Here is a 26,027-nt window from a genome sequence, read left to right as displayed (position 1 = left end):
AAAAATAAGTGAGACAAAAAGTAAGTTGACGACGATATTGAGGTAGCCTCAAGTTTAAAGTATCCTTGTATGGGGAGCAAAGAGTACTATAAAATATCCAAAGGAGATCCCAGTATCTCTTGTAGAACAAGAGTTATGAGCCTCCAAAGTTTAATGCAAAAATCATAAGTAACATAATAAAAATAAGTGAGACGATACCTAAGTTGACGAACATTTTGCTTAATTACTCGACTACTGTTTGTCGTAGCTCAATGTTTTTAGTATGGTTAGATGGGGGACAAATTGGACTATATCATACTCAAAGGACATCCCCGTATCTCCAGTAGAAACAGAGTTACGAGCCTGCAAAGTATAGTCTAATGCATTTTCTATGGAGGGGTTTGTTTGTTCACGTATTGCTTAATTACTTGACCCTGTTCTTTCGATTAAAAATAATAACATATCTTTAGTGTAGCGGTTATCGCATCCGCCTCACTCCCGGAAGGCCACAGGTTCGAAACCGCGAAGTTTTTTTTATAATTATCCGAACATTTGTGTCAAGGTCACATTATTTACATCCCCGTATCTCCAGTAGAAACAGAGTTACGAGCCTGCAAAATATAGTCTAATGCATTTCCTATGGAGGGGGTTTGTTTCGTTACGTTTTGCTTAAGTACTCGGCCCCTGTTTGTCGTAGCCCAAAGTTTTTATAATGGTTAGATGGGGGACAATTTGGACTATAACATATCCTAATGACATCCCCGTATCTCTAGTAGACACAGAGTTATGGGCCTGCAAAGTATAGTCTAATGCATTTCCTATGGAGGGGTTTGTTTGTTTACGATTAGCTTAATTACTCGACTACTGTTTGTCGTAGCTCAATGTTTTTAGTATGGTTAGATGGGGGACAAATTGGACTATAACATACTCAAAGGACGTCCCCGTATCTCCAGTGGAAACAGAGTTACGAGCCTGCAAATTATAGTCTAATGCATTTTCAATGGAGGGGTTTGTTTGTTCACGTATTGCTTAGTTACTTGACCCTGTTCTTTCGATTAAAAATAATAACATATCTTTAGTGTAGCGGTTATCGCATCCGCCTCACTCCCGGAAGGCCACAGGTTCGAAACCGCGAAGTTTTTTTTTGCTTGGAACATGCAAAGACCTTTATAATTATCCGAACATTTGTGTCAAGGTCACATTATTTACATCCCCGTATCTCTGGTAGAACCAGAGTTACGAGCCTCCAGAATTTAGTCTAATGTATTTCCTATGAAGGGGTTTGTTTGTTTACGATTAGCTTAATTACTCGACTACTGTTTGTCGTAGCCCTAATTCTTAGTATGGCTAGATGGGGGACAAATTGGTCTATAACATACTCAAAGGACATCCCCGTATCTCCAGTAGAGACAGAGTTACGAGCCTGCAAAGTATATTTTCAAAAATCAAAAGTAACCTTCTAACAATAAGTGAGACAAAAAGTAAGTTGACGACGATATTGAGGTAGCCTCAATTTTAAAGTATCCTTGTATGGGGAGCAAAGAGTACTATAACAAATCCAAAGGAGATCCCAGTATCTCTTGTAGAACAAGAGTTATGAGCCTCCAAAGTTTAGTGCAAAAATCATAAGTAACATAATAAAAATAAGTGAGACGATACCAAAGTTGACGAACATTTTGCTTAATTACTCGACTATTGTTTGTCGTAACTCAATGTTTTTAGTATGGTTAGATGGGGGACAAATTGGAAAATAACATACTCAAAGGACATCCCCGTATCTTCAGTAGAAACAGAGTTACGAGCCTGCAAAGTATAGTCTAATGCATTTTCTATGGAGGGGTTTGTTTGTTCACGTATTGCTTAATTACTTGACCCTGTTCCTTCGATTAAAAATAATAACATATCTTTAGTGTAGCGGTTATCGCATCCGCCTCACTCCCGGAAGGCCACAGGTTCGAAACCGCGAAGTTTTTTTTATAATTATCCGAACATTTGTGTCAAGGTCACATTATTTACATCCCCGTATCTCCAGTAGAAACAGAGTTACGAGCCTGCAAAATATAGTCTAATGCATTTCCTATGGAGGGGGTTTGTTTCGTTACGTTTTGCTTAAGTACTCGGCCCCTGTTTGTCGTAGCCCAAAGTTTTTAGTATGGTTAGAGGGGGGACAATTTGGACTATAACATATCCTAATGACATCCCCGTATCTCTAGTAGACACAGAGTTATGGGCCTGCAAAGTATAGTCTAATGCATTTCCTATGGAGGGGTTTGTTTGTTTACGATTAGCTTAATTACTCGACTACTGTTTGTCGTAGCTCAATGTTTTTAGTATGGTTAGATGGGGGACAAATTGGACTATAACATACTCAAAGGACGTCCCCGTATCTCCAGTGGAAACAGAGTTACGAGCCTGCAAATTATAGTCTAATGCATTTTCAATGGAGGGGTTTGTTTGTTCACGTATTGCTTAGATACTTGACCCTGTTCTTTCGATTAAAAATAATAACATATCTTTAGTGTAGCGGTTATCGCATCCGCCTCACTCCCGGAAGGCCACAGGTTCGAAACCGCGAAGTTTTTTTTTGCTTGGAACATGCAAAGACCTTTATAATTATCCGAACATTTGTGTCAAGGTCACATTATTTACATCTCCGTATCTCTGGTAGAACCAGAGTTACGAGCCTCCAGAATTTAGTCTAATGTATTTCCTATGAAGGGGTTTGTTTGTTTACGATTAGCTTAATTACTCGACTACTGTTTGTCGTAGCCCTAATTCTTAGTATGGCTAGATGGGGGACAAATTGGTCTATAACATACTCAAAGGACATCCCCGTATCTCCAGTAGAGACAGAGTTACGAGCCTGCAAAGTATATTTTCAAAAATCAAAAGTAACCTTCTAACAATAAGTGAGACAAAAAGTAAGTTGACGACGATATTGAGGTAGCCTCAAGTTTAAAGTATCCTTGTATGGGGAGCAAAGAGTACTATAACATATCCAAAGGAGATCCCAGTATCTCTTGTAGAACAAGAGTTATGAGCCTCCAAAGTTTAGTGCAAAAATCATAAGTAACATAATAAAAATAAGTGAGACGATACCAAAGTTGACGAACATTTTGCTTAATTACTCGACTACTGTTTGTCGTAGCTCAATGTTTTTAGTATGGTTAGATGGGGGACAAATTGGAAAATAACATACTCAAAGGACATCCCCGTATCTCCAGTAGAAACAGAGTTACGAGCCTGCAAAGTATAGTCTAATGCATTTTCTATGGAGGGGTTTGTTTGTTCACGTATTGCTTAATTACTTGACCCTGTTCCTTCGATTAAAAATAATAACATATCTTTAGTGTAGCGGTTATCGCATCCGCCTCACTCCCGGAAGGCCACAGGTTCGAAACCGCGAAGTTTTTTTTATAATTATCCGAACATTTGTGTCAAGGTCACATTATTTACATCCCCGTATCTCCAGTAGAAACAGAGTTACGAGCCTGCAAAATATAGTCTAATGCATTTCCTATGGAGGGGGTTTGTTTCGTTACGTTTTGCTTAAGTACTCGGCCCCTGTTTGTCGTAGCCCAAAGTTTTTAGTATGGTTAGAGGGGGGACAATTTGGACTATAACATATCCTAATGACATCCCCGTATCTCTAGTAGACACAGAGTTATGGGCCTGCAAAGTATAGTCTAATGCATTTCCTATGGAGGGGTTTGTTTGTTTACGATTAGCTTAATTACTCGACTACTGTTTGTCGTAGCTCAATGTTTTTAGTATGGTTAGATGGGGGACAAATTGGAAAATAACATACTCAAAGGACATCCCCGTATCTCCAGTAGAAACAGAGTTACGAACCTGCAAAGTATAGTCTAATGCATTTTCTATGGAGGGGTTTGTTTGTTCACGTATTGCTTAATTACTTGACCCTGTTCCTTCGATTAAAAATAATAACATATCTTTAGTGTAGCGGTTATCGCATCCGCCTCACTCCCGGAAGGCCACAGGTTCGAAACCGCGAAGTTTTTTTTATAATTATCCGAACATTTGTGTCAAGGTCACATTATTTACATCCCCGTATCTCCAGTAGAAACAGAGTTACGAGCCTGCAAAATATAGTCTAATGCATTTCCTATGGAGGGGGTTTGTTTCGTTACGTTTTGCTTAAGTACTCGGCCCCTGTTTGTCGTAGCCCAAAGTTTTTAGTATGGTTAGAGGGGGGACAATTTGGACTATAACATATCCTAATGACATCCCCGTATCTCTAGTAGACACAGAGTTATGGGCCTGCAAAGTATAGTCTAATGCATTTCCTATGGAGGGGTTTGTTTGTTTACGATTAGCTTAATTACTCGACTACTGTTTGTCGTAGCTCAATGTTTTTAGTATGGTTAGATGGGGGACAAATTGGACTATAACATACTCAAAGGACATCCCCGTATCTCCAGTAGAAACAGAGTTACGAGCCTGCAAAGTATAGTCTAATGCATTTTCTATGGAGGGGTTTGTTTGTTAACGTATTGCTTAATTACTTGACGCTGTTCTTTCGATTAAAAATAATAACATATCTTTAGTGTAGCGGTTATCGCATCCGCCTCACTCCCGGAAGGCCACAGGTTCGAAACCGCGAAGTTTTTTTTATAATTATCCGAACATTTGTGTCAAGGTCACATTATTTACATCCCCGTATCTCCAGTAGAAACAGAGTTACGAGCCTGCAAAATATAGTCTAATGCATTTCCTATGGAGGGGGTTTGTTTCGTTACGTTTTGCTTAAGTACTCGGCCCCTGTTTGTCGTAGCCCAAAGTTTTTAGTATGGTTAGATGGGGGACAATTTGGACTATAACATATCCTAATGACATCCCCGTTTCTCTAGTAGACACAGAGTTATGGGCCTGCAAAGTATAGTCTAATGCATTTCCTATGGAGGGGTTGGTTTGTTTACGATTAGCTTAATTACTCGACTACTGTTTGTCGTAGCTCAATGTTTTTAGTATGGTTAGATGGGGGACAAATTGGACTATAACATACTCAAAGGACATCCCCGTATCTCCAGTAGAAACAGAGTTACGAGCCTGCAAAGTATAGTCTAATGCATTTTCTATGGAGGGGTTTGTTTGTTAACGTATTGCTTAATTACTTGACGCTGTTCTTTCGATTAAAAATAATCACATGTCTTTAGTGTAGCGGTTATCGCATCCGCCTCACTCTCGGAAGGCCACAGGTTCGAAACCGCGAAGTTTTTTTTTTTTGCTTGGAACATGCAAAGACCTTTATAATTATCCGAACATTTGTGTCAAGGTCACATTATTTACATCCCCGTATCTCTGGTAGAACCAGAGTTACGAGCCTCCAGAATTTAGTCTAATGTATTTCCTATGAAGGGGTTTGTTTGTTTACGATTAGCTTAATTACTCGACTACTGTTTGTCGTAGCCCTAATTCTTAGTATGGCTAGATGGGGGACAAATTGGTCTATAACATACTCAAAGGACATCCCCGTATCTCCAGTAGAAACAGAGTTACGAGCCTGCAAAGTATATTTTCAAAAATCAAAAGTAACCTTCTAACAATAAGTGAGACAAAAAGTAAGTTGACGACGATATTGAGGTAGCCTCAAGTTTAAAGTATCCTTGTATGGGGAGCAAAGAGTACTATAACATATCCAAAGGAGATCCCAGTATCTCTTGTAGAACAAGAGTTATGAGCCGCCAAAGTTTAGTGCAAAAATCATAAGTAACATAATAAAAATAAGTGAGACGATACCAAAGTTGACGAACATTTTGCTTAATATCTCGGCCCCTGTTTGTCGTAGCTCAATGTTTTTAGTATGGTTAGATGGGGGACAAATTGGACAAAAACATACTCAAAGGACATCCCCGTATCTCCAGTAGAAACAGAGTTACGAGCCTGCAAAATATAGTCTAATTCATTTCCTATGGAGGGGGTTTGTTTCGTTACGTTTTGCTTAAGTACTCGGCCCCTGTTTGTCGTAGCCCAAAGTTTTTAGTATGGTTAGATGGGGGACAATTTGGACTATAACATATCCTAATGACATCCCCGTATCTCTAGTAGACACAGAGTTATGGGCCTGCAAAGTATAGTCTAATGCATTTCCTATGGAGGGGTTTGTTTGTTTACGATTAGCTTAATTACTCGACTACTGTTTGTCGTAGCTCAATGTTTTTAGTATGGTTAGATGGGGGACAAATTGGACTATAACATACTCAAAGGACATCCCCGTATCTCCAGTAGAAACAGAGTTACGAGCCTGCAAAGTATAGTCTAATGCATTTTCTATGGAGGGGTTTGTTTGTTAACGTATTGCTTAATTACTTGACGCTGTTCTTTCGATTAAAAATAATAACATATCTTTAGTGTAGCGGTTATCGCATCCGCCTCACTCTCGGAAGGCCACAGGTTCGAAACCGGGGAGGTTTTTTTTTTGCTTGGAACATGCAAAGACCTTTATAATTATCCGAACATTTGTGTCAAGGTCACATTATTTACATCCCCGTATCTCTGGTAGAACCAGAGTTACGAGCCTGCAAAGTTTATTTTCAAAAATCAAAAGTAACCTTCTAACAATAAGTGAGACAAAAAATAAGTTGACGACGATATTGAGGTAGCCTCAAGTTTAAAGTATCCTTGTATGGGGAGCGAGTTATGAGCCTCCAAAGTTTAGTGCAAAAATCATAAGTAACATAATAAAAATAAGTGAGACGATACCAAAGTTGACGAACATTTTGCTTAATATCTCGGCCCTTGTTTGTCGTAGCTCTATGTTTTTAGTATGGTTAGATGAAGGACAATTTGGACTATAACATTTCCTAAGGACATCCCCGTATCTCTAGTAGACACAGAGTTATGGGCCTGCAAAATATAGTCTAATGCATTTCCTATGGACGGGTTGTTTGTTTACGTTTAGCTTAATTACTCGGCCCCTGTTTGTCGTAGCTCAATATTTTTAGTATAATTAGATGGGGGACAAATTGGTCTATAACATACTCAAAGGACATCCCCGTATCTCCAGTAGAAACAGAGTTACGAGCCTGCAAAGTATAGTGTAATGCATTTCCTATGGAGGGGGTTTGTTTCGTTACGTTTTGCTTAAGTACTCGGCCCCTGTTTGTCGAAGCCCAAAGTTTTTAGTATGGTTAGATGGGGGACAAATTGGACTATAACATACTCAAAGGACATCCCCGTATCTCCAGTAGAAACAGAGTTACGAGCCTGCAAAGTATAGTCTAATGCATTTTCTATGGAGGGGTTTGTTTGTTCACGTATTGCGTAATTACTTGACCCTGTTCTTTCGATTAAAAATAATAACATATCTTTAGTGTAGCGGTTATCGCATCCGCCTCACTCCCGGAAGGCCACAGGTTCGAAACCGCGAAGTTTTTTTTATAATTATCCGAACATTTGTGTCAAGGTCACATTATTTACATCCCCGTATCTCTGGTAGAACCAGAGTTACCAGCCTCCAGAATTTAGTCTAATGTATTTCCTATGGAGGGGTTTGTTTGTTTACGATTAGCTTAATTACTCGACTACTGTTTGTCGAAGCCCTAATTCTTAGTATGGCTAGATGGGGGACAAATTGGTCTATAACATACTCAAAGGACATCCCCGTATCTCCAGTAGAAACAGAGTTACGAGCCTGTAAAGTTTATTTTCAAAAATCAAAAGTAACCTTCTAACAATAAGTGAGACAAAAAATAAGTTGACGACGATATTGAGGTAGCCTCAAGTTTAAAGTATCCTTGTATGGGGAGCAAAGAGTACTATAACATATCCAAAGGAGATCCCAGTATCTCTTGTAGAACAAGAGTTATGAGCCTCCAAAGTTTCGTGCAAAAATCATAAGTAACATAATAAAAATAAGTGAGACGATACCAAAGTTGACGAACATTTTGCTTAATATCTCGGCCCTTGTTTGTCGTAGCTCAATGTTTTTAGTATGGTTAGATGGGGGACAATGTGGACTATAACATATCCTAAGGACATCCCGGTATCTCTAGTAGACACAGAGTTATGGGCCTGCAAAGTATAGTCTAATGCATTTCCTATGGACGGGTTGTTTGTTTACGTTTAGCTTAATTACTCGGCCCCTGTTTGTCGTAGCTCAATGTTTTTAGTATGGTTAGATGGGGGACAAATTGTACTATAACATACTCAAAGGACATCCCCGTATCTCCAGTGGATACAGAGTTACGAGCCTGCAAAATATAGTCTAACTCATTTCCTATGGAGGGGGTTTGTTTCTTTACGTTTTGCTTAAGTACTCGGCCCCTGTTTGTCGTAGCCCAAAGTTTTTAGTATGGTTAGAAGAAGGACAATTTGGACTATAACATATCCCAAGGACATATCCGTATCTCTAGTAGACACAGAGTTATGGGCCTGCAAAAAATAGTCTAATGCATTTTCTATGGAGGGGTTTGTTTGTTCACGTATTGCTTAATTACTTGACCCTGTTCTTTCGATTAAAAATAATAGCATATCTTTAGTGTAGCGGTTATCGCATCCGCCTCACTCCCGGAAGGCCACAGGTTCGAAACCGCGAAGTTTTTTTTTATAATTATCCGAACATTTGTGTCAAGGTCACATTATTTACATCCCCGTATCTCTGGTAGAACCAGAGTTACGAGCCTCCAGAATTCAGTCTAATGTATTTCCTATGGAGGGGTTTGTTTGTCTACGATTAGCTTAATTACTCGACTATTGTTTGTCGTAGCTCAATGTTTTTAGTATGGTTAGATGAAGGACAAATTGGACTATAACATACTCAAAGGACATCCCCGTATCTCCAGTAGAAACAGAGTTACGAGCCTGCAAAGTATAGTCTAATGCATTTTCTATGGAGGGGTTTGTTTGTTCACGTATTGCTTAATTACTTGAACCTGTTCTTTCGATTAAAAATAATAACATATCTTTAGTGTAGCGGTTATCGCATCCGCCTCACTCCCGGAAGGCCACAGGTTCGAAACCGCGAATTTTTTTTTTGCTTGGAACATGCAAAGACCTTTATAATTATCCGAACATTTGTGTCAAGGTCACATTATTTACATCCCCGTATCTCTGGTAGAACCAGAGTTACGAGCCTCGAGAATTTAGTCTAATGTATTTCCTATGGAGGGGTTTGTTTGTTTACAATTAGCTTAATTACTCGACTACTGTTTGTCGTAGCCCTAATTCATAGTATGGCTAGATGGGGGACAAATTGGTCTATAACATACTCAAAGGACATCCCCGTATCTCCAGTAGAAACAGAGTTACGAGCCTGCAAAGTTTATTTTCAAAAATCAAAAGTAACCTTCTAACAATAAGTGAGTCAAAAAGTAAGTTGACGACGATATTGCGGTAGCCTCAAGTATAAAGTATCCTTGTATGGGGAGCAAAGAGTACTATAACATATCCAAAGGAGATCCCAGTATCTCTTGTAGAACAAGAGTTATGAGCCTCCAAAGTTTCGTGCAAAAATCATAAGTAACATAATAAAAATAAGTGAGACGATACCAAAGTTGACGAACATTTTGCTTAATATCTCGGCCCTTGTTTGTCGTAGCTCAATGTTTTTAGTATGGTTAGATGGGGGACAATTTGGACTATAAAGTATCCTAAGGACATCCCCGTATCTCTAGTAGACACAGAGTTATGGGCCTGCAAAATATAGTCTACTGCATTTCCTATGAACGGGTTGTTTGTTTACGTTTAGCTTAATTGCTCGGCCCCTGTTTGTCGTAGCTCAATGTTTTTAGTATGGTTAGATGAAGGACAAATTGGACTATAACATATCCTAAGGACATCCCGGTATCTCTAGTAGACACAGAGTTATGGGCCTGCAAAGTATAGTCTAATGCATTTCCTATGGACGGGTTGTTTGTTTACGTTTAGCTTAATTACTCGGCCCCTGTTTGTCGTAGCTCAATGTTTTTAGTATGGTTAGATGGGGAACAAATTGGAAAATAACATACTCAAAGGACATCCCCGTATCTCCAGTAGAAACAGAGTTACGAGCCTGCAAAGTATAGTCTAATGCATTTTCTATGGAGGGGTTTGTTTGTTCACGTATTGCTTAATTACTTGACCCTGTTCCTTCGATTAAAAATAATAACATATCTTTAGTGTAGCGGTTATCGCATCCGCCTCACTCCCGGAAGGCCACAGGTTCGAAACCGCGAAGTTTTTTTTATAATTATCCGAACATTTGTGTCAAGGTCACATTATTTACATCCCCGTATCTCCAGTAGAAACAGAGTTACGAGCCTGCAAAATATAGTCTAATGCATTTCCTATGGAGGGGGTTTGTTTCGTTACGTTTTGCTTAAGTACTCGGCCCCTGTTTGTCGTAGCCCAAAGTTTTTAGTATGGTTAGAGGGGGGACAATTTGGACTATAACATATCCTAATGACATCCCCGTATCTCTAGTAGACACAGAGTTATGGGCCTGCAAAGTATAGTCTAATGCATTTCCTATGGAGGGGTTTGTTTGTTTACGATTAGCTTAATTACTCGACTACTGTTTGTCGTAGCTCAATGTTTTTAGTATGGTTAGATGGGGGACAAATTGGAAAATAACATACTCAAAGGACATCCCCGTATCTCCAGTAGAAACAGAGTTACGAACCTGCAAAGTATAGTCTAATGCATTTTCTATGGAGGGGTTTGTTTGTTCACGTATTGCTTAATTACTTGACCCTGTTCCTTCGATTAAAAATAATAACATATCTTTAGTGTAGCGGTTATCGCATCCGCCTCACTCCCGGAAGGCCACAGGTTCGAAACCGCGAAGTTTTTTTTATAATTATCCGAACATTTGTGTCAAGGTCACATTATTTACATCCCCGTATCTCCAGTAGAATCAGAGTTACGAGCCTGCAAAATATAGTCTAATGCATTTCCTATGGAGGGGGTTTGTTTCGTTACGTTTTGCTTAAGTACTCGGCCCCTGTTTGTCGTAGCCCAAAATTTTTAGTATGGTTAGAGGGGGGACAATTTGGACTATAACATATCCTAATGACATCCCCGTATCTCTAGTAGACACAGAGTTATGGGCCTGCAAAGTATAGTCTAATGCATTTCCTATGGAGGGGTTTGTTTGTTTACGATTAGCTTAATTACTCGACTACTGTTTGTCGTAGCTCAATGTTTTTAGTATGGTTAGATGGGGGACAAATTGGACTATAACATACTCAAAGGACATCAACGTATCTCCAGTAGAAACAGAGTTACGAGCCTGCAAAGTATAGTCTAATGCATTTTCTATGGAGGGGTTTGTTTGTTAACGTATTGCTTAATTACTTGACGCTGTTCTTTCGATTAAAAATAATAACATATCTTTAGTGTAGCGGTTATCGCATCCGCCTCACTCCCGGAAGGCCACAGGTTCGAAACCGCGAAGTTTTTTTTATAATTATCCGAACATTTGTGTCAAGGTCACATTATTTACATCCCCGTATCTCCAGTAGAAACAGAGTTACGAGCCTGCAAAATATAGTCTAATGCATTTCCTATGGAGGGGGTTTGTTTCGTTAACATTTGCTTAAGTACTCGGCCCCTGTTTGTCGTAGCCCAAAGTTTTTAGTATGGTTAGATGGGGGACAATTTGGACTATAACATATCCTAATGACATCCCCGTTTCTCTAGTAGACACAGAGTTATGGGCCTGCAAAGTATAGTCTAATGCATTTCCTATGGAGGGGTTGGTTTGTTTACGATTAGCTTAATTACTCGACTACTGTTTGTCGTAGCTCAATGTTTTTAGTATGGTTAGATGGGGGACAAATTGGACTATAACATACTCAAAGGACATCCCCGTATCTCCAGTAGAAACAGAGTTACGAGCCTGCAAAGTATAGTCTAATGCATTTTCTATGGAGGGGTTTGTTTGTTAACGTATTGCTTAATTACTTGACGCTGTTCTTTCGATTAAAAATAATCACATATCTTTAGTGTAGCGGTTATCGCATCCGCCTCACTCTCGGAAGGCCACAGGTTCGAAACCGCGAAGTTTTTTTTTTTGCTTGGAACATGCAAAGACCTTTATAATTATCCGAACATTTGTGTCAAGGTCACATTATTTACATCCCCGTATCTCTGGTAGAACCAGAGTTACGAGCCTCCAGAATTTAGTCTAATGTATTTCCTATGAAGGGGTTTGTTTGTTTACGATTAGCTTAATTACTCGACTACTGTTTGTCGTAGCCCTAATTCTTAGTATGGCTAGATGGGGGACAAATTGGTCTATAACATACTCAAAGGACATCCCCGTATCTCCAGTAGAAACAGAGTTACGAGCCTGCAAAGTATATTTTCAAAAATCAAAAGTAACCTTCTAACAATAAGTGAGACAAAAAGTAAGTTGACGACGATATTGAGGTAGCCTCAAGTTTAAAGTATCCTTGTATGGGGAGCAAAGAGTACTATAACATATCCAAAGGAGATCCCAGTATCTCTTGTAGAACAAGAGTTATGAGCCGCCAAAGTTTAGTGCAAAAATCATAAGTAACATAATAAAAATAAGTGAGACGATACCAAAGTTGACGAACATTTTGCTTAATATCTCGGCCCCTGTTTGTCGTAGCTCAATGTTTTTAGTATGGTTAGATGGGGGAATATTTGGACTATAAAATATCCTAAGGACATCCCCGTATCTCTAGTATAGACAGAGTTATGGGCCTGCAAAGTATAGTCTAATGCATTTCCTATGGACGGGTTGTTTGTTTACGTTTAGCTTAATTACTAGGCCCCTGTTTGTCGTAGCTCAATGTTTTTAGTATGGTTAGATGGGGGACAAATTGGACTATAACATACTCAAAGGACATCCCCGTATCTCCAGTAGAAACAGAGTTACGAGCCTGCAAACTATAGTCTAATGCATTTTCTATGGAGGGGTTTGTTTGTTAACGTATTGCTTAATTACTTGACGCTGTTCTTTCGATTAAAAATAATAACATATCTTTAGTGTAGCGGTTATCGCATCCGCCTCACTCTCGGAAGGCCACAGGTTCGAAACCGCGAAGTTTTTTTTTTGCTTGGAACATGCAAAGACCTTTATAATTATCCGAACATTTGTGTCAAGGTCACATTATTTACATCCCCGTATCTCTGGTAGAACCAGAGTTACGAGCCTGCAAAGTTTATTTTCAAAAATCAAAAGTAACCTTCTAACAATAAGTGAGACAAAAAATAAGTTGACGACGATATTGAGGTAGCCTCAAGTTTAAAGTATCCTTGTATGGGGAGCAAAGAGTACTATAACATATCCAAAGGAGATCCCAGTATCTCTTGTAGAACAAGAGTTATGAGCCTCCAAAGTTTAGTGCAAAAATCATAAGTAACATAATAAAAATAAGTGAGACGATACCAAAGTTAACGAACATTTTGCTTAATATCTCGGCCCCTGTTTGTCGTAGCTCAATGTTTTTAGTATGGTTAGATGGGGGACAATTTGGACTATATCATATCCTAAGGACATCCCCGTATCTCTAGTAGACACAGAGTTATGGGCCTGCAAAATATAGTCTAATGCATTTCCTATGGACGGGTTGTTTGTTTACGTTTAGCTTAATTACTCGGCCCCTGTTTGTCGTAGCTCAATATTTTTAGTATAATTAGATGGGGGACAAATTGGTCTATAACATACTCAAAGGACATCCCCGTATCTCCAGTAGAAACAGAGTTACGAGCCTGCAAAGTATAGTCTAATGCATTTTCTATGGAGGGGTTTGTTTGTTCACGTATTGCTTAATTACTTGACCCTGTTCTTTCGATTAAAAATAATAGCATATCTTTAGTGTAGCGGTTATCGCATCCGCCTCACTCCCGGAAGGCCACAGGTTCGAAACCGCGAAGTTTTTTTTTATAATTATCCGAACATTTGTGTCAAGGTCACATTATTTACATCCCCGTATCTCTGGTAGAACCAGAGTTACGAGCCTCCAGAATTCAGTCTAATGTATTTCCTATGGAGGGGTTTGTTTGTCTACGATTAGCTTAATTACTCGACTATTGTTTGTCGTAGCTCAATGTTTTTAGTATGGTTAGATGAAGGACAAATTGGACTATAACATACTCAAAGGACATCCCCGTATCTCCAGTAGAAACAGAGTTACGAGCCTGCAAAGTATAGTCTAATGCATTTTCTATGGAGGGGTTTGTTTGTTCACGTATTGCTTAATTACTTGAACCTGTTCTTTCGATTAAAAATAATAACATATCTTTAGTGTAGCGGTTATCGCATCCGCCTCACTCCCGGAAGGCCACAGGTTCGAAACCGCGAATTTTTTTTTTGCTTGGAACATGCAAAGACCTTTATAATTATCCGAACATTTGTGTCAAGGTCACATTATTTACATCCCCGTATCTCTGGTAGAACCAGAGTTACGAGCCTCGAGAATTTAGTCTAATGTATTTCCTATGGAGGGGTTTGTTTGTTTACAATTAGCTTAATTACTCGACTACTGTTTGTCGTAGCCCTAATTCATAGTATGGCTAGATGGGGGACAAATTGGTCTATAACATACTCAAAGGACATCCCCGTATCTCCAGTAGAAACAGAGTTACGAGCCTGCAAAGTTTATTTTCAAAAATCAAAAGTAACCTTCTAACAATAAGTGAGTCAAAAAGTAAGTTGACGACGATATTGCGGTAGCCTCAAGTATAAAGTATCCTTGTATGGGGAGCAAAGAGTACTATAACATATCCAAAGGAGATCCCAGTATCTCTTGTAGAACAATAGTTATGAGCCTCCAAAGTTTAGTGCAAAAATTATAAGTAACATAATAAAAATAAGTGAGACGATACCAAAGTTGACGAACATTTTGCTTAATATCTCGGCCCCTGTTTGTCGTAGCTCAATGTTTTTAGTATGGTTAGATGGGGGAATATTTGGACTATAAAATATCCTAAGGACATCCCCGAATCTCTAGTATAGACAGAGTTATGGGCCTGCAAAGTATAGTCTAATGCATTTCCTATGGACGGGTTGTTTGTTTACGTTTAGCTTAATTACTCGGCCCCTGTTTGTCGTAGCTCAATGTTTTTAGTATGGTTAGATGGGGGACAAATTGGACTATAACATACTCAAAGGACATCCCCAAATCTCCAGTAGAAACAGAGTTACGAGCCTGCAAACTATAGTCTAATGCATTTTCTATGGAGGGGTTTGTTTGTTCACGTATTGCTTAATTACTTGACCCTGTTCTTTCGATTAAAAATAATAACATATCTTTAGTGTAGCGGTTATCGCATCCACCTCACTCCCGGAAGGCCACAGGTTCGAAACCGCGAATTTTTTTTTTATAATTATCCGAACATTTGTGTCAAGGTCACATTATTTACATCCCCGTATCTCTGGTAGAACCAGAGTTACGAGCCTCCAGAATTTAGTCTAAAGTATTTCCTATGGAGGGGTTTGTTTGTTTACGATTAGCTTAATTACTCGACTACTGTTTGTCGTAGCTCAATGTTTTTAGAATGGTTAGATGGGGGACAAATTGGACTCTAACATACTCAAAGGACATCCCCGTATCTCCAGTAGAAACAGAGTTACGAGCCTGCAAAGTATAGTCTAATGCATTTTCTATGGAGGGGTTTGTTTGTTCACGTATTGCTTAATTACTTGATCCTGTTCTTTCGATTAAAAATAATAACATATCTTTAGTGTAGCGGTTATCGCATCCGCCTCACTCCCGGAAGGCCACAGGTTCGAAACCGCGAATTTTTTTTTTGCTTGGAACATGCAAAGACCTTTATAATTATCCGAACATTTGTGTCAAGGTCACATTATTTACATCCCCGTATCTCTGGTAGAACCAGAGTTACGAGCCTCGAGAATTTAGTCTAATGTATTTCCTATGGAGGGGTTTGTTTGTTTACAATTAGCTTAATTACTCGACTACTGTTTGTCGTAGCCCTAATTCATAGTATGGCTAGATGGGGGACAAATTGGTCTATAACATACTCAAAGGACATCCCCGTATCTCCAGTAGAAACAGAGTTACGAGCCTGCAAAGTTTATTTTCAAAAATCAAAAGTAACCTTCTAACAATAAGTGAGTCAAAAAGTAAGTTGACGACGATATTGCGGTAGCCTCAAGTATAAAGTATCCTTGTATGGGGAGCAAAGAGTACTATAACATATCCAAAGGAGATCCCAGTATCTCTTGTAGAACAATAGTTATGAGCCTCCAAAGTTTAGTGCAAAAATTATAAGTAACATAATAAAAATAAGTGAGACGATACCAAAGTTGACGAACATTTTGCTTAATATCTCGGCCCCTGTTTGTCGTAGCTCAATGTTTTTAGTATGGTTAGATGGGGGAATATTTGGACTATAAAATATCCTAAGGACATCCCCGAATCTCTAGTATAGACAGAGTTATGGGCCTGCAAAGTATAGTCTAATGCATTTCCTATGGACGGGTTGTTTGTTTACGTTTAGCTTAATTACTCGGCCCCTGTTTGTCGTAGCTCAATGTTTTTAGTATGGTTAGATGGGGGACAAATTGGACTATAACATACTCAAAGGACATCCCCAAATCTCCAGTAGAAACAGAGTTACGAGCCTGCAAACTATAGTCTAATGCATTTTCTATGGAGGGGTTTGTTTGTTCACGTATTGCTTAATTACTTGACCCTGTTCTTTCGATTAAAAATAATATCATATCTTTAGTGTAGCGGTTATCGCATCCACCTCACTCCCGGAAGGCCACAGGTTCGAAACCGCGAATTTTTTTTTTATAATTATCCGAACATTTGTGTCAAGGTCACATTATTTACATCCCCGTATCTCTGGTAGAACCAGAGTTACGAGCCTCCAGAATTTAGTCTAAAGTATTTCCTATGGAGGGGTTTGTTTGTTTACGATTAGCTTAATTACTCGACTACTGTTTGTCGTAGCTCAATGTTTTTAGAATGGTTAGATGGGGGACAAATTGGACTCTAACATACTCAAAGGACATCCCCGTATCTCCAGTAGAAACAGAGTTACGAGCCTGCAAAGTATAGTCTAATGCATTTTCTATGGAGGGGTTTGTTTGTTCACGTATTGCTTAATTACTTGACCCTGTTCTTTCGATTAAAAATAATAACATATCTTTAGTGTAGCGGTTATCTTATCCGCCTCACTCCCGGAAGGCCACAGGTTCGAAACCGCGAAGTTTTTTCTTTTGCTTGGAACATGCAAAGACCTTTATAATTATCCGAACATTTGTGTCAAGGTCACATTATTTACATCCCCGTATCTCTGGTAGAACCAGAGTTACGAGCCTGCAAAGTTTATTTTCAAAAATCAAAAGTAACCTTCTAACAATAAGTGAGACAAAAAATAAGTTGACGACGATATTGAGGTAGCCTCAAGTTTAAAGTATCCTTGTATGGGGAGCGAGTTATGAGCCTCCAAAGTTTAGTGCAAAAATCATAAGTAACATAATAAAAATAAGTGAGACGATTTCAAAGTTGACGAACATTTTGCTTAATATCTCGGCCCTTGTTTGTCGTAGCTCTATGTTTTTAGTATGGTTAGATGGGGGACAATTTGGACTATAACATTTCCTAAGGACATCCCCGTATCTCTAGTAGACACAGAGTTATGGGCCTGCAAAATATAGTCTAATGCATTTCCTATGGACAGGTTGTTTGTTTACGTTTAGCTTAATTACTCGGCCCCTGTTTGTCGTAGCTCATTATTTTTAGTATGGTTAGATGGGGGACAAATTGGACTATAACATACTCATAGGACATCCCCGTATCTCCAGTAGAAACAGAGTTACGAGCCTGCAAAGTATAGTCTAATGCATTTCCTATGGAGGGGGTTTGTTTCGTTACGTTTTGCTTAAGTACTCGGCCCCTGTTTGTCGTAGCCCAAAATTTTTAGTATGGTTAGATGAAGGACAATTTGGACTATAACATATCCTAAGGACATCCCCGTATCTCTAGTAGACACAGAGTTATGGGCCTGCAAAATATAGTCTAATGCATTTTCTATGGAGGGGTTTGTTTGTTCACGTAGTGCTTAATTACTTGACCCTGTTCTTTCGATTAAAAATAATAACAAATCTTTAGTGTAGCGGTTATCGCATCCGCCTCACTCCCGGAAGGCCACAGGTTCGAAACCGCGAAGTTTTTTTTTATAATTATCCGAACATTTGTGTCAAGGTCACATTATTTACATCCCCGTATCTCTGGTAGAACCAGAGTTACGAGCCTCCAGAATTTAGTCTAATGTATTTCCTATGGAGGGGTTTGTTTGTTTACGATTAGCTTAATTACTCGACTACTGTTTGTCGTAGCCCTAATTCTTAGTATGGCTAGATGGGGGACAAATTGGTCTATAACATACTCAAAGGACATCCCCGTATCTCCAGTAGAAACAGAGTTACGAGCCTGCAAAGTTTATTTTCAAAAATCAAAAGTAACCTTCTAACAATAAGTGAGACAAAAAATAAGTTGACGACGATATTGAGGTAGCCTCAAGTTTAAAGTATCCTTGTATGGGGAGCAAAGAGTACTATAACATATCCAAAGGAGATCCCAGTATCTCTTGTAGAACAAGAGTTATGAGCCTCCAAAGTTTCGTGCAAAAATCATAAGTAACATAATAAAAATAAGTGAGACGATACCAAAGTTGACGAACATTTTGCTTAATATCTCGGCCCTTGTTTGTCGTAGCTCAATGTTTTTAGTATGGTTAGATGGGGGACAATTTGGACTATAACGTATCCTAAGGACATCCCCGTATCTCTAGTAGACACAGAGTTATGGGCCTGCAAAATATAGTCTACTGCATTTCCTATGAACGGGTTGTTTGTTTACGTTTAGCTTAATTGCTCGGCCCCTGTTTGTCGTAGCTCAATGTTTTTAGTATGGTTAGATGAAGGACAAATTGGACTATAACATACTCAAAGGACATCCCCGTATCTCCAGTAGAAACAGAGTTACGAGCCTGCAAAGTATAGTCTAATGCATTTTCTATGGAGGGGTTTGTTTGTTCACGTATTGCTTAATTACTTGAACCTGTTCTTTCGATTAAAAATAATAACATATCTTTAGTGTAGCGGTTATCGCATCCGCCTCACTCCCGGAAGGCCACAGGTTCGAAACCGCGAATTTTTTTTTTTGCTTGGAACATGCAAAGACCTTTATAATTATCCGAACATTTGTGTCAAGGTCACATTATTTACATCCCCGTATCTCTGGTAGAACCAGAGTTACGAGCCTCGAGAATTTAGTCTAATGTATTTCCTATGGAGGGGTTTGTTTGTTTACAATTAGCTTAATTACTCGACTACTGTTTGTCGTAGCCCTAATTCATAGTATGGCTAGATGGGGGACAAATTGGTCTATAACATACTCAAAGGACATCCCCGTATCTCCAGTAGAAACAGAGTTACGAGCCTGCAAAGTTTATTTTCAAAAATCAAAAGTAACCTTCTAACAATAAGTGAGTCAAAAAGTAAGTTGACGACGATATTGCGGTAGCCTCAAGTATAAAGTATCCTTGTATGGGGAGCAAAGAGTACTATAACATATCCAAAGGAGATCCCAGTATCTCTTGTAGAACAATAGTTATGAGCCTCCAAAGTTTAGTGCAAAAATTATAAGTAACATAATAAAAATAAGTGAGACGATACCAAAGTTGACGAACATTTTGCTTAATATCTCGGCCCCTGTTTGTCGTAGCTCAATGTTTTTAGTATGGTTAGATGGGGGAATATTTGGACTATAAAATATCCTAAGGACATCCCCGTATCTCTAGTATAGACAGAGTTATGGGCCTGCAAAGTATAGTCTAATGCATTTCCTATGGACGGGTTGTTTGTTTACGTTTAGCTTAATTACTCGGCCCCTGTTTGTCGTAGCTCAATGTTTTTAGTATGGTTAGACGGGGGACAAATTGGACTATAACATACTCAAAGGACATCCCCAAATCTCCAGTAGAAACAGAGTTACGAGCCTGCAAACTATAGTCTAATGCATTTTCTATGGAGGGGTTTGTTTGTTCACGTATTGCTTAATTACTTGACCCTGTTCTTTCGATTAAAAATAATAACATATCTTTAGTGTAGCGGTTATCGCATCCACCTCACTCCCGGAAGGCCACAGGTTCGAAACCGCGAATTTTTTTTTTATAATTATCCGAACATTTGTGTCAAGGTCACATTATTTACATCCCCGTATCTCTGGTAGAACCAGAGTTACGAGCCTCCAGAATTTAGTCTAAAGTATTTCCTATGGAGGGGTTTGTTTGTTTACGATTAGCTTAATTACTCGACTACTGTTTGTCGTAGCTCAATGTTTTTAGAATGGTTAGATGGGGGACAAATTGGACTCTAACATACTCAAAGGACATCCCCGTATCTCCAGTAGAAACAGAGTTACGAGCCTGCAAAGTATAGTCTAATGCAATTTCTATGGAGGGGTTTGTTTGTTCACGTATTGCTTAATTACTTGACCCTTTTCTTTCGATTAAAAATAATAACATATCTTTAGTGTAGCGGTTATCGCATCCGCCTCACTCCTGGAAGGCCACAGGTTCGAAACCGCGAAATTTTTTTTGCTTGGAACATGCAAAGACCTTTATAATTATCCGAACATTTGTGTCAAGGCCACATTATTTACATCCCCGTATCTCTGGTAGAACCAGAGTTACGAGCCTCCAGAATTTAGTCTAATGTATTTCCTATGGAGGGGTTTGTTTGTTTACGATTAGCTTAAATACGCGACTACTGTTTGTCGTAGCCCTAATTCTTTATATGGCTAGATGTTGGACAAATTGGTCTATAACATACTCAAAGGACATCCCCGTATCTCCAGTAGAAACAGAGTTACGAGCCTGCAAAGTTTATTTTCAAAAATCAAAAGTAACCTTCTAACAATAAGTGAGACAAAAAATAAGTTGACGACGATATTGAGGTAGCCTCAAGTTTAAAGTATCCTTGTATGGGGAGCAAAGAGTACTATAACATATCCAAGGGAGATCCCAGTATCTCTTGTAGAACAAGAGTTATGAGCCTCCAAAGTTTAGTGCAAAAATCATAAGTAACATAATAAAAATAAGTGAGACGATACCAAAGTTGACGAACATTTTGTTTAATATCTCGGCCCTTGTTTGTCGTAGCTCAATGTTTTTAGTATGGTTAGATGGGGGACAAATTGGACTATAACATACTCAAAGGACATCCCCGTATCTCCAGTAGAAACAGAGTTACGAGCCTGCAAAATATAGTCTAATGCATTTTCTATGAAGGGGTTTGTTTGTTCACGTATTGCTTAATTACTTGACCCTGTTCTTTCGATTAAAAATAATAACATATCTTTAGTGTAGCGGTTATCGCATCCACCTCACTCCCGGAAGGCCACAGGTTCGAAACCGCGAATTTTTTTTTTATAATTATCCGAACATTTGTGTCAAGGTCACATTATTTACATCCCCGTATCTCTGGTAGAACCAGAGTTACGAGCCTCCAGAATTTAGTCTAAAGTATTTCCTATGGAGGGGTTTGTTTGTTTACGATTAGCTTAATTACTCGACTACTGTTTGTCGTAGCCCTAATTCTTAGAATGGCTAGATGGGGGACAAATTGGTCTATAACATACTCAAAGGACATCCCCGTATCTCCAGTAGAAACAGAGTTACGAGCCTGCAAAATTTATTTTCAAAAATCAAAAGTAACCTTCTAACAATAAGTGAGTCAAAAAGTAAGTTGACGACGATATTGCGGTAATCTCAAGTATAAAGTATCCTTGTATGGGGAGCAAAGAGTACTATAACATATCCAAAGGAGATCCCAGTATCTCTTGTAGAACAATAGTTATGAGCCTCCAAAGTTTAGTACAAAAATCATAAGTAACATAATAAAAATAAGTGAGACGATACCAAAGTTGACGAACATTTTGCTTAATATCTCGGCCCCTGTTTGTCGTAGCTCAATGTTTTTAGTATGGTTAGATGGGGGACAATTTGGACTATAACATATCCTAAGGACATCCCCGTATCTCTTGTAGACACAGAGTTATGGGCCTGCAAAGTATAGTCTAATGCATTTGCTATGGACGGGTTGTTTGTTTACGTTTAGCTTAATTACTCGGCCCCTGTTTGTCGTAGCTCAATGTTTTTAGTATGGTTAGATGGGGGACAAATTGGACTATAACCTACTCAAAGGACATCCTCGTATCTCCAGTAGAAACAGAGTTACGAGCCAGCAAACTATAGTCTAATGCATTTTCTATGGAGGGGTTTGTTTGTTCACGTATTGCTTAATTACTTGACCCTGTTCTTTCGATTAAAAATAATAACATATCTTTAGTGTAGCGGTTATCGCATCCGCCTCACTCCCGGAAGGCCACAGGTTCGAAACCGCGAATTTTTTTTTTTGCTTGGAACATGCAAAGACCTTTATAATTATCCGAACATTTGTGTCAAGGTCACATTATTTACATCCCCGTATCTCTGGTAGAACCAGAGTTACGAGCCTCCAGAATTTAGTCTAATGTATTTCCTATGGAGGGGTTTGTTTGTTTACGATTAGCTTAATTACTCGACTACTGTTTGTCGTAGCCCTAATTCTTAGTATGGCTAGATGGGGGACAAATTGGTCTATAACATACTCAAAGGACATCCCCGTATCTCCAGTAGAAACAGAGTTACGAGCCTGCAAAATTTATTTTCAAAAATCAAAAGTAACCTTCTAACAATAAGTGAGTCAAAAAGTAAGTTGACGACGATATTGCGGTAGCCTCAAGTATAAAGTATCCTTGTATGGGGAGCAAAGAGTACTATAACATATCCAAAGGAGATCCCAGTATCTCTTGTAGAACAATAGTTATGAGCCTCCAAAGTTTAGTACAAAAATCATAAGTAACATAATAAAAATAAGTGAGACGATACCAAAGTTGACGAACATTTTGCTTAATATCTCGGCCCCTGTTTTTCGTAGCTCAATGTTTTTAGTATGGTTAGATGGGGGACAATTTGGACTATAACATATCCTAAGGACATCCCCGTATCTCTTGTAGACACAGAGTTATGGGCCTGCAAAGTATAGTCTAATGCATTTGCTATGGACGGGTTGTTTGTTTACGTTTAGCTTAATTACTCGGCCCCTGTTTGTCGTAGCTCAATGTTTTTAGTATGGTTAGATGGGGGACAAATTGGACTATAACCTACTCAAAGGACATCCTCGTATCTCCAGTAGAAACAGAGTTACGAGCCAGCAAACTATAGTCTAATGCATTTTCTATGGAGGGGTTTGTTTGTTCACGTATTGCTTAATTACTTGACCCTGTTCTTTCGATTAAAAATAATAACATATCTTTAGTGTAGCGGTTATCGCATCCGCCTCACTCCCGGAAGGCCACAGGTTCGAAACCGCGAAGTTTTTTTTTATAATTATCCGAACATTTGTGTCAAGGTCGCATTATTTACATCCCCGTATCTCTGGTAGAACCAGAGTTACGAGCCTCCAGAATTTAGTCTAATGTATTTCCTATGGAGGGGTTTGTTTGTTTACGATTAGCTTAATTACTCGACTACTGTTTGTCGTAGCCCTAATTCTTAGTATGGCTAGATGAGGGACAAATTGGTCTATAACATACTCAAAGGACATCCCCGTATCTCCAGTAGAAACAGAGTTACGAGCCTGCAAAGTTTATTTTCAAAAATCAAAAGTAACCTTCTAACAATAAGTGAGACAAAAAATAAGTTGACGACGATATTGAGGTAGCCTCAAGTTTAAAGTATCCTTGTATGGGGAGCAAAGAGTACTATAACATATCCAAAGGAGATCCCAGTATCTCTTGTAGAACAAGAGTTATGAGCCTCCAAATTTAGTGCAAAAATCATAAGTAACATAATAAAAATAAGTGAGACGATACCAAAGTTGACGAACATTTTGCTTAATATCTCGGCCCTTGTTTGTCGTAGCTCAATGTTTTTAATATGGTTAGATGGGGGACAATTTGGACTATAACATATCCTAAGGACATCCCCGTATCTCTAGTAGACACAGAGTTATGGGCCTGCAAAGTATAGTCTAATGCATTTCCTATGGAGGGGTTTGTTTGTTTACGATTAGCTTAATTACTCGACTACTGTTTGTCGTAGCTCAATGTTTTTAGTATGGTTAGATGGGGGACAAATTGGACTATAACATACTCAAAGGACATCCCCGTATCTCCAGTAGAAACAGAGTTACGAGCCTGCAAAGTATAGTCTAATGCATTTCCTATGGAGGGGTTGTTTGTTTACGTTTAGCTTAATTACTCGGCCCCTGTTTGTCGTAGCCCAAAGTTTTTAGTATGGTTAGATGGGGGACAATTTGGACTATATCATATCCTAAGGACATCCCCGTATCTACAGTAGAAACAGAGTTACGAGCCTGCAAAGTATAGTCTAATGCATTTTCTATGGAGGGGTTTGCTTGTTCACGTATTGCTTAATTACTTGACCCTGTTCTTTCGATTAAAAATAATAACATATCTTTAGTGTAGCGGTTATCGCATCCGCCTCACTCCCGGAAGGCCACAGGTTCGAAACCGCGAAGTTTTTTTTTATAATTATTCGAACATTTGTGTCAAGGTCACATTATTTACATCCCCGTATCTCTGGTAGAACCAGAGTTACCAGCCTCCAGAATTTAGACTAATGTATTTCCTATGGAGGGGTTTGTTTGTTTACGATTAGCTTAATTACTCGACTACTGTTTGTCGAAGCCCTAATTCTTAGTATGGCTAGATGGGGGACAAATTGGTCTATAACATACTCAAAGGACATCCCCGTATCTCCAGTAGAAACAGAGTTAAGAGCCTGCAAAGTTTATTTTCAAAAATCAAAAGTAACCATCTAACAATAAGTGAGACAAAAAATAAGTTGACGACGATATTGAGGTAGCCTCAAGTTTAAAGTATCCTTGTATGGGGAGCAAAGAGTACTATAACATATCCAAAGGAGATCCCAGTATCTCTTGTAGAACAAGAGTTATGAGCCTCCAAAGTTTAGTGCAAAAATCATAAGTAACATAATAAAAATAAGTGAGACGATACCAAAGTTGACGAACATTTTGCTTAATATCTCGGCCCTTGTTTGTCGTAGCTCAATGTTTTTAATATGGTTAGATGGGGGACAATTTGGACTATAACATATCCTAAGGACTGTTATTCAAAAGACTGGTGGTTTGAGCCCTCCCGGGAGCGGTGTTGTGAGGTCGCAAATGTGACGTAAAAAGTCAAGGATTTTCCACAATAACTGACGACCTTTTAATATTTGGGCTTCCGTTGCGCAATGGTTAGCGTGTTCGGCTGCTAACCGAAAGGTTGGTGGTTCGAGCCCACCCGGGAGCGTTGTTGTTGGATCTCTAATGTAACGTAAAAAGCCAAAGTTCTTCCACAATACCTGACGACCATTTAATTTAATGGTCGTCAGGTATTGTGGAAAACCCTCGACTTTTTACGTCACATCTGAGACATCACAACACCGCTCCCGGGTACGCTCGAACCACCAACCTTTTGAATAACAGTTGAGCGCGCTAACCATTGCGCCACGGAAGCCCAAAAATTAAATGTTCGTCAGGTATTGTGGAAAAACTCTGACTTTTTACGTCACATCTGAGACCTCACAACACCGCTCCCGGATGGGCACGAACCACCAACCTTTCGGTTCATAGCCGAACGCGCTAACCAATGCGCCACGGAAACCCAAAAATTCAATCGTCGTCAGGTATTGTGGAAAAACTTTGGTTTTTACGTTACATTACAAATCCCACAACACCGCTCCCGGGTGGGCTCGAACCACCAACCTTTCGATTAACAGCTGGACGCGCTAATTATTGCGCCACGGAAGCCCAAAAATGAAATGTTCGTCAGGTATTGTGGAAAAACTCTGACATTTTACGTAACATCTGAGACGTCACAACACCGCTCCCAGATGGGCTTGAACCACCAACCTCTCGGTTAACAGCCGAACGCGCTAACCATTGCGCCACGGACGCCCAAAAATGAAATGTTCGTCAGGTATTGAGGTAAAACTTAGGCTATTTACGTTACATTTGAGATCCC

At 39.1% G+C, this 26,027-nt stretch overlaps 2 non-coding genes across 2 annotated transcripts; one reads left to right on the top strand and one right to left on the bottom strand.

The window, feature by feature from the left end:
- The first annotated feature begins 25,240 nt into the window (after positions 1-25,240).
- TRNAS-GCU (transfer RNA serine (anticodon GCU)) lies at positions 25,241-25,313 on the top strand. The gene has a single exon. It is a non-coding gene; the product is annotated as a tRNA-Ser (tRNA).
- A 281-nt stretch (positions 25,314-25,594) lies between these two features.
- TRNAH-AUG (transfer RNA histidin (anticodon AUG)) lies at positions 25,595-25,667 on the bottom strand. The gene has a single exon. It is a non-coding gene; the product is annotated as a tRNA-His (tRNA).
- Between the last annotated feature and the right edge of the window lie 360 nt (positions 25,668-26,027).

This window comes from Phalangium opilio, unplaced genomic scaffold (assembly GCF_054372755.1).
Source record: "Phalangium opilio isolate 3A_F unplaced genomic scaffold, DU_Popi_V2 ptg000082l_1, whole genome shotgun sequence".
Classification (NCBI taxonomy): domain Eukaryota; kingdom Metazoa; phylum Arthropoda; class Arachnida; order Opiliones; family Phalangiidae; genus Phalangium; species Phalangium opilio.
The sequence above is the reverse complement of the archived record's forward strand: the minus strand, read 5'-3'. Positions and strand labels throughout refer to the sequence as shown.